Here is a 9,937-nt window from a genome sequence, read left to right on the forward strand (position 1 = left end):
TTGCAAAGAAAGCTTTAATGTTTTCATTTGTAGTAACTTTCCATTCACATGATAATTTAGGGAAATTCTTCCTTGAACTAGCTAGGAGTGGATGATAAGCATTTAGCACTAACAGCCATATTGCCACAGTCCATGGAGCAGCCATGATTGTTCGAGAAATATATGGTGAGAAATTAACAACTAGCGGAGCAGTAATTTCATGTATGGCCAATACTTGACAAGTAGAATGTGAAGCACTAGAATTTTTATTCCTAACAAGGGAAGGCGGCTTGCTTCAACTTTTATTTTCACCTTTCCGCTTTGGAACATCTAAGATGGGAAAACCAAGCTCTATAAGTTTATCAACAATAGGGTCTTGCCCACCCTATTCCTTAGTACTTTTAAGGAACCTAACTTTTTTTAGGATGCTGGGTTAAGTTTATCTCTGAGCTTCTTGTCTCAATTGTCTTTCTACCCTTTGGATGTTTCTCATTTGAACAAATTTTTCTAAGGATTCAGCTCTTCTTTCTTGTTCATCCAATACTTGGGTAGAATTCCTGTAATGTTTAGTGTTCCTCTTATGTCTCCAAATGAATGTGTTGAGGGATGAGATTATGTCTTCTTGTCCATCTTGAAAACCAAGATTAGGTTGGAGCATTGGGACAATGTTTTCATGAGGTCGTACCATTTTCCCTCATGATATAGGATTTTTAGTCAAGTGACTGTTCATCTTCCCTAGTGGAGTCACCAAAAATTTGTTGCTAAATAGATTTGTTCTTTTGATTATGACCCTTGAATACAAAATCTTGGAGAAATATCTAGTTAGAAATAGTTAAAAGCCCACTAGCGGATAAATTGGCTTCTCTCTGAATTGGTTTGTATAGCTCCCTAAAATAGATTTGCAATGAATTATGTTTTCTTCCTAAACTAGTTTGGGGGGTATGTTCTTGACCTGAGAATAGAAAAGGTATAACCAAGCCAAACCTAAGTAGAATCTAACTCAAGCGAATAGAGATTTTTGAATATCACAATGGGTTTATGCATTGACACATCTTATGAATTCATAAAGCTTATCTAAATAATAGCTAATGCTGAACTAAGCTAATTTGAATCTGAACTGTGATTAATAAACCAAAAGTGTTGGAGGGATTCCTTTTTTAATGAACAATAACAATGCCTATCACATTCATCCGTTGTTTCAAAATAGGGGATGTGAAGCTCTGTTCTTTCCTCATTTTAACTCAAAAGAGAAAAACATAAGACTAAAACTAATCCAAACTGGAACAGAAAATAATTGACATAAAATACCATTCAATTGTCTCTACAACAAAAAGTACTTCACACCAAAAAAAAATTGACCCCTCATTGATCTTTCAATTTCATACATATAGAGTTTCGAGATGACTGTTACAATAGAAGCTTAATTGGTTCATCTTTTGAAAATCACAAATGGAAAGATGCTAGTTTGTCATATTACAAAAATTACAAAAGAAAATGAAAAGAGGGCATAATGTAAATCACTTAGACTTCTTTCCCTTTCTTGTTTTCACTCTATATGCCTTAGTAGAAACTATAACTAGAATTAGCTCTTCATGGTTGGGCATGTGTATGTGGGTGAATCTCAAGAGCCATTTTGAATGTTTTGTAGCTAGCTCTTTTACAACATTCAATAGATTTGGAAACTCCTCTGCAGTCACATGTATACATCTACTGAGTGTATGGAGTTTTGTAACTCTTTTTTGACTACTAGAAGTCACTTCAAACAGACTATCCAAAAATATAGAAAAGTTAACTTTCAGTACATATATTCCAATGAGAGCCTTTCCTTGGCCACTAGTTTGTAAATTAGTGTGCAACTCTCTCATGAGCTTGAATCCTCTATCTTAAGTCTTCTTTGGTTTATCCTCTATTTCTTCGAGTCCCTTTTTAGCTAGTTGGATCATTTCTAGCTTGAATTTCATGCTTTGAAGCCACTCGAACAGAGGTTCACTTTCCTTCTTCAATATCTTCATTTCAATTGCTTACTTTTCTTTCATCTTCATGATCATCTTTAGAAGGAGATGTAATCATCACACTTTTCCCTCTCTCGAGCCATAGTATTGCTATTTGATAAGAGGTTATCTTTTTCTGTTTCTAGTCTAAGAATACCATTATAAATTTGTTCTATGATGGAAACTCCTTCTAATTTGAGCTTCTTAATCCATTCCTTTCCAATTGGGTTGAAATTTCTATCTTCCTAAAGTTGAGAAATGAGGGCTTGCACTTTAGAAGTAGTAGGATTCTAGGTCACTAATACACTAGAGATAGTTGCCAACGGGGTACCTAGTTGCCTGATGAACTTGTTCAACTCCTCTATCTCAGCTTTCATCCTGATCTTTGACAACTTAAGGCTTTCTAACTATCCTTCTATTACTTAATTATTTGACCTCTACAAGCCAAGCTTTGTATCATGTCTAGCCTTTCCAAGGTCAATTGAATGCAGAGTGAAATCATTAGCCATCATGGCCTCGATTCTCCCTCCTTTGTTTGGCTTGGCTCTTTCCATTATCAAGTGCCATGTTTTTAGATCTTACCCAAGTATTGAAAAAGTCTTCTTCTTCTTAACTTTTATCAATGCAAACTCCGAATGAACCGAGATACAATATCTTTTGCAGAAGCACTTTCATCTTTTCTTTTTCACTTCCTTTCAAAAGTATTCAAGATTCTGTACCTATCACTTTGGAGGCCATTCCAAGTGATTCTATACTGAACATCTTTTTCTTAACTAGAGTTATTGTTGTAGACACCTAAAATTAATTAGAAAATAAATTATTTTTATTTTCTGAAAAAGTCCCTGATGACATCATCATTTATTAATTATTTATTTATTTAATAAATTTATTTATTTTTATGCCATTAAATCCCCTTGTCTTAATTAAAAATATTTAATTAAGGAATCTCTCTCAAAAATGTTTAAATCTTATTTAAACATTATTTTCCTTATTTATTAATTATTTAATTAATAAATTGACCAAAAATCCCAAAATAAATAATTTATTTATTTTTTGCCCAAAACTTGGCCAATTTCCTTAAGACCACTAACCTCTTCCAAAATCTTTTAATCCTTCTTTAATTTTGATTAAAGGCTAATCCCATCATTTTCTACCCTTAATCCCAACTCAAAATATTTAACTAAGGTTAAATATTAATTCTCATCTTTATTAAAAATGTTTTAATAAATATCTCCTCAAACCAAACCTATGAGATAAATAAACTTTATTTATCCTAACCCTAAGTTTATCTCTAAACCCCCTTTTTTAGCCTAATCCACCCCATCCACCCATACTAGCCAAGCTTAGCTACTAACTCACCCACCTTCATTAAATGCCATCTACTTGCATATCTCTAACATCTCTAATCTAATCCTAAATCACCTCTAATCCTCCCTAACCTTTTCACATTCCCTAAGAAAACTTAAGACTTTCCTAAGCCAAGCAAAGTCAACAATCTCAACTCCCTCCAAAATATCCTAACCACTCAATCATGAATGCTCTTACAAGGCCATAAAGACTCTTACAAGCCCATTTATTGCTCTTACAAGCCATTTATGAGGGTCATTATGAAGATATTATCCCTTGAGCCCCCTTTGTTGACTCATCCTTGTCCTTTCCTCCATCCACTCACCTTGTGACATGTGTCACTCCTTGATTGGTTGTAAGGAAGCACAATTCATGTGCTCTCCTCTCATGCAATCTAATCCCTCCATGAGCTTTTCCCCATCCTTGCATCTTAGCCCTCAAACCCTCAAGCCCTTAGCCTATAAATTGAATCCTCTCCCAAGCCATTTCATCACAACCTTTAAGCTAAAGTTATAATGTTAGTTTGAGAAAAAAAGCCCTTAACCATACCCTTATAATGCCAAATTGAGAGCTCACAAAGCTACCAATTTGCCATTACCCATCTCCACCATTGAAGTAGACTTGAAGCCCTTTGAGCATACATACCAATCCTTCATTTAGACTCATCTACCAAGCAAAGAGCTAATTCTTATTAAGAGAGTCCATTCATTTGGCTCACATTCCTAATTAGGGGTTCCTCTTTAGTCTCTCTTATATGTTATATTAATCTTTTTTAGTTAATGCTTTGTTCTCTTAATAGATTAGTGTTTCTTGCTAACATATTAGTATATACATTTTGGCACGCCCGATGGGACCCCGCTATGGGTCATTTCAATCCATATTTTTCTATTGTAAACTAACCATCTAACTTTTTTTATTGTTTGAGTGAGTTGTAGGGTGTTTTTCTTATTTTTGCAGGTTAAAGGGTGCACTTGGGAAGAAAACAATACCCTCTAAAATCTGAAAATAATCAAAAAATCAAAAATTTCTGAAAAAACCTGCACATTTCAATTCTATTCACTCAGTGTCATCTCGGCAGATTGGCGTCTACGCTTGCAAACTGTCATCTGCGCCTGATACTCTGTCATCTCCGCAAACTCAACTATCGTCTCCAAACTTTGGTGTCTTTGCCCGATGAACTGTCATCTGCGCCTATTAAACTATCATCTCCACAACCTCAATCGCCGTCTCTGCAGTTCAGTGCCTCTGCCATACTCTGTCATCTCCGTCGCCGCCAAACTGAACTATCATCTCCATAGTTCAGCGTCTTCGCCTGGCTTCCTATTTTTCATGCCACCAAACTAAACTATCATCTCGGCCTCTTTCTCTATCATCTCTGTAGATTGGCATCTCTGCAGTTCAGCGTCTCTACATATTGGCATCTTCGCAGTTCAACGTCTCTGCAGTTTGGCGTCCTTGCCAAATGAACTATCATTTTCGCCTGTTATTGTTGCATTTCTGTTTTAGCATCTCTATTCCTGCACTTTTTAACTTTTGGTGGTTCCATAGAGTAGAGGTTTTTCTAAGCATTTTTATGACTAGAAAAAAGAAAAAAAAAGTTGATTTTATTTTCCTCATAGTTAAACTTCAAATTTTTGAGATTTTTGGGTTACTAATCAAATTGGCTTTTGTAGCTTTGCAGGTTAGAGCATCTATGAAACCACTAATCATGTTTCTTGTAGGTTCTCCTTACATAGTTTAATGCTCTTGAAAAATGAACTTGAATGTTGCTCAAACATAATCTTGAATGCCATAGATTAAAATCAATCTTTCTTAGAATGCATGCTTAAAACAAACAAACTCAATCTTGAATGCAAAGGATTAATTCACCATTGCAATATCTCACACTTCAATTTTTGGGCATAAAAAGAACCTAAATCCACATTTTTGTAATCTTCTAAGTTATAAAAACTAATAAAAATGCTTGGAGTAAGTTTGTAGTTGGACTCACCGTCTTTAATCACCCATCAATTTAACCATTGGTTGCAATCTCAATGCCATCTATGGGGATGGGTCCACCTAAGAGGGTGTTAAGTGCTTCACAAAATCAAACTCCACTTACTTGAGTTTTTATTAATTTTTCTAAGTTAAAAAAATTTTTGAATGCGCATTAGTCTTGCTAACACTTCATTTGGGCATTAAAATTGGACAACTCTTGACGTGGAGGGCCTCTGAGCGCACGCTTGAAATCGAATTTCATACATCTTTGTTTTGGGCTTAAAACAAAATCACACCAACGCTTGAATGTCTAAAAGGAAATTAATCGATAATTGACATGGAGGGCCTTCGAACGCGCGAGTTTACTTTCATTGACCCTAAATCTTCTTGATGTATTCATTCTTCAATCGATTTTACTTTTGTTAAATGCTTCAAGTTGGAATTGAAATTTGTCTCTTAAACATGAGTGCTTATAAAGTCTAGATCAGCACACATAAGAGTCAGTTGGTAAAACAACAAACATGTTTTTTAGCCCAAGGTCATCCAAGTCTTCTCTCCCCTTGTTGTCTTTCAAGGCCATCTTGGGTGCATAAGATTAGGATCCAAAACTTTGTTTCTCTTTTTAGGAGGCCTGCTTGGGAATTTCATCACCCCTTGGGATGACCTCAACTCCAGCGTTTCAGTGGAGTATAAAGATTGAGAGGTGAATCCAAAGACACCTCTCTTGGAATCAAGATTTTGTCACTCGGGCTAAGCCTCAAGAAACTTTATACCCTTGAGAAGTGAAAGAGGAGAAGTGGGTTACCACTCCTCTCGACTGTGTGACATTGTTTTGGTTTCATCTACGGATTTGGGCCTCACGTACCTTGGGTATATCGAGGACTCCCTAGTTAAACCAATTTTCAACCTTGTAGACAACCATATAGGATGTTAATGTGTTTGAAGTGACTGATCGAAACATTTGTAAAACATACACACTCCTTGGCACAAGTATCACATTCTAAGAATCAAAAAACTTCTATCTGGTTGTTCCTATCTATTGCTTGATTTTTTATTTGTTGAATTAATGTTTGCCAAACTTGGTCAATCCTAGCTTAGGGCATACTTAGCGTAGTCACTTCCTGTTTCAAAAGTTGAACAAGTTGAAGCAAAACAACCACAATCTCTCAAAGCCAAGCAGATTCAAGAATTTATGTCAGAACAACCCAAATCCAAACAGAAGTTTCACAAAGCCAAACTCAAGCCATCTCAGGCATACCAAGAACTTTCAGCCAAGACAAAGGAAATAACACCAAGCCCTCAAATTGCCAAACTCCACAAAGCAGAGGACAAAGTGGCCGACGAAGCCCTTTAAGATGCCTGGTTAGATCGCACTATCCAACTTAACTAACATCCAGGAGTTAACCCTGCTTATGCATTACCAACTAGGCATGATTTCTATGATTAGACCACCTTGTTTCTCCACATCTTCTTGCATAAGCTCCACTTTAGAGTCATCCTTGTAGGTAAGCCAACCATCTTTAGTCCTCCCCTAAAGCATTTTAGCTTATCCATCTCATTTAGAACCAAACCATCTAGCCAGCAATCCAAAACTTCACAGCCAAGCCTTCAAAATTGTTGTCACCTTGCCAAAAGTTTTCCATTCCTACCATCTTCCAAATCCACTAGCCTCACCAAGGTTATCCCTTTGACAGAGCTTTGTCTAGGGTAATCTAGCTTTGTCACTTGTCATCCCTCATCACCTTGAGCTAAAGGTTGGGATCCACAAGTGGTCAATCTCGTGTTCTTCCTAAAGGATCATCAGTCTATCCTTAAGTTGACACAATCACCACCAAGCTCGCACATAAGAAAGCAAACCTTTCATGCTTTGGCAACATATCTTTGAAGTTAGAATCCCCAACCCAATCCTCCTTAGGTTTTGTTATATAGCTTTGCCTCAACCTGGGAAATATTTTGCATAGAAAAGCCTTCCCCTTTTGTATCCATTAGCATTGTTGCATCTCATCCCTAGGAAACATTCTACATTTTCATGCCATCCATCACTCGCTTAGGCAAGAAGAAGAAGGAAACAATGGAGCCCTATCATTTGGATCAAACAGCATCGCTCCCCTTGAGTAGTCAACCATCCTTTAGCCCAAAGAACACCATACCATCACCTACTAACATTGAAGCTTTCATGAACCAACCAAGAAATGTAGTATTGTTGAACGCCATTATAGACGAAAACAAGGAAATAATCATGGCTAACTTTTGAAGGGACAACATTGGAGCCTTCAACTTTGGAAGACCTCCTCCCCTATCAGAGTTTTTTGTTTGGGCAACTCCCACCACCCATAGGCTCTTATGATTTTAATTATTATCAATATGTGCCAAAAGAAGAGCCTCAACCCACCCCATATGATCCAATAGACCCAAAGATACCAACCTCCACTCAAGTTGAAATCTCCCTTCCGCAAGCCAATCCAGCCACCACCACTCCACCATTGGTCCATACCACTCCATCCCAAACCCCCTTTGCCCAAACCACCTCATCATTCACTCCCTTCACTATTTTTGTTGCTGCTCTCCAACCCAGCCTTCCAAATCCACCCATCTCCCAAATCAGTGCTAGCCTCTTTGGCCAACCTCAGCAATATACAACTGGGATGCCACCCATGGGGCCAAGTAATCAACCTTTCATCACCCCTAGCTTGTTTACCTCAGCTCAGAGCACAATTCCATCATTTCTACTATGTCCTTGGAGCTGAGTGCCATCAGCCACAAATCCACAAGCTACTACCCTCACTCCACAAAGCTATCAAACCCCACAAGCTACTACCAATGTTTTGCCAAGCTCTCAAGTGACCAAAGCTCCTGCCACCACTCTACCAAGCTTTCCAATCCAGCCACCAAGCTATCAAACCCCATCAGTTCCATTTCCAAGCTTTCAATTCCCACCACCTCCACCACCAACTATTCCATTACCTCCTATTACCAACTATTTTTCTATGCCACTTCTAGGAGGAAATCCACCACCACCAACCACCAATTATTTGGCCTCTTTTGCCATGCAGATACCTTCCCAAATGGCGGCACAACTCACATATATTGGTCAAACTCCTCAAACCCAAAGTCAAGTTCCACAAGCTCCCCGATCCTTTCCCCAAGCTCCACAACCATCTTATACCTTACCTCCACAAAGCAATCCATTTATCCCACAGCCAGCTTATGTTCCTCAATCCCAACCTCAAATCCCATACCAACAACAAGCCTCACAAAACATGCAGCAATATGTGCCCTCTCCACCTTAGCAACCAATCATCCACCATTCAGTTGCCAAAGCAATGTACAATCCCTACTAGCCCATACCTAAAAGCCATCCATATTCCATTGCCCCATCTAGCACATACCTACCTCAAGGCACTCCTACATTGGGGGCACCCTAGCCATCACCCATTAATTCAAAATGGGAAGCCATGAAGATAGCTTTGAAGAACATCCAAGAGGGAAATGATCCAAAAACCTTCAAATTTGAGAATGTGTGTCCTTACCCATTTGATAGAGCCATTACTATGACACCATTTCCCAAACACTTTGAGATACCCAAGTTTGACAAATTCAGAGGAAAAGGAGACCCTGTCACACATATCAAAGAATTTTACATGCACTGCCAAGAAGTTGCGTACGATGACATCTTCCTCTTGCGTCTCTTTCCCAAAAGCTTGGCCAGACCAGCTCTTGAATGGTTTTATAGAATACCATATGGCACAATTAAAAACTTTGCTGAATTTTTTGAGGCATTTGTAGCCCAATATGCCCATCTTGTTGAAACAGAGCTATCAGTAGTTGATCTTGTCCGCACTAAAAAAAAAGGTGGAGAAAGCCTTCTCGAATATCTGCAAAGATGGCAAACCCTTACCACCCGCATATCTTGCACCTTACCAAAGTGTCATTTGCTGAAAATGTTTATTGATAATGCCCATCCCAGCTTGGCTCACCACATGACCATGAACTATTTGCAGACCTACAAAGATATCAAAGAGAAAGGAATGATCCTTGAGCAAGGACTTATTAAAGATGGTGTGGTCAAGATTTACAAGGAGGCCAACCAAAATCAATCACATTCCAATGACAAGTCTAGTTATTGGAACAAAAACAAGCATGTTGCAACATATGGTGTCACTAACACTAGGCATGTGAATATTGTTGGTCCTTCCAAAAGTCAGTCCAACCCACCTTATCAACCAAACAATCACAAGCTATCAACTACCAACAATAGAATAACCAGAGCTATCAAAACCACAATCTAAGACCCAACTTTCAAGGGTCTAGCAATCAAGCTAATGCCATCAATGTAGTTGTAGGGAAAAAGCCCATATTCCAACCTACACCTAGAAACTATACACCCCTTGGTGAGCCATTGGATGTCATTTTTGAGAAATTAGTCAAGGAAAACCTCATCAAATTTCCTCCTACCCAACAAATCGACCCAAGCCAATCCAAAGCTGCATGGTACAAAGATAATGAGTACTGCAAATTTCATAGGGTAAAAGGTCACACCACCCTCAAATGCATGAAACTGAAAGATTATGTGCAGGACCTCATTGATCAGAAAGAAATCACAATTGGAGCACAAACCTCTCCCAATGTAGGCTTGTAGATCT

Source organism: Cupressus sempervirens, chromosome 3 (assembly GCF_028749045.1).
Source record: "Cupressus sempervirens isolate cs-2001-9-10 chromosome 3, ASM2874904v1, whole genome shotgun sequence".
In the NCBI taxonomy this organism is placed as follows: domain Eukaryota; kingdom Viridiplantae; phylum Streptophyta; class Pinopsida; order Cupressales; family Cupressaceae; genus Cupressus; species Cupressus sempervirens.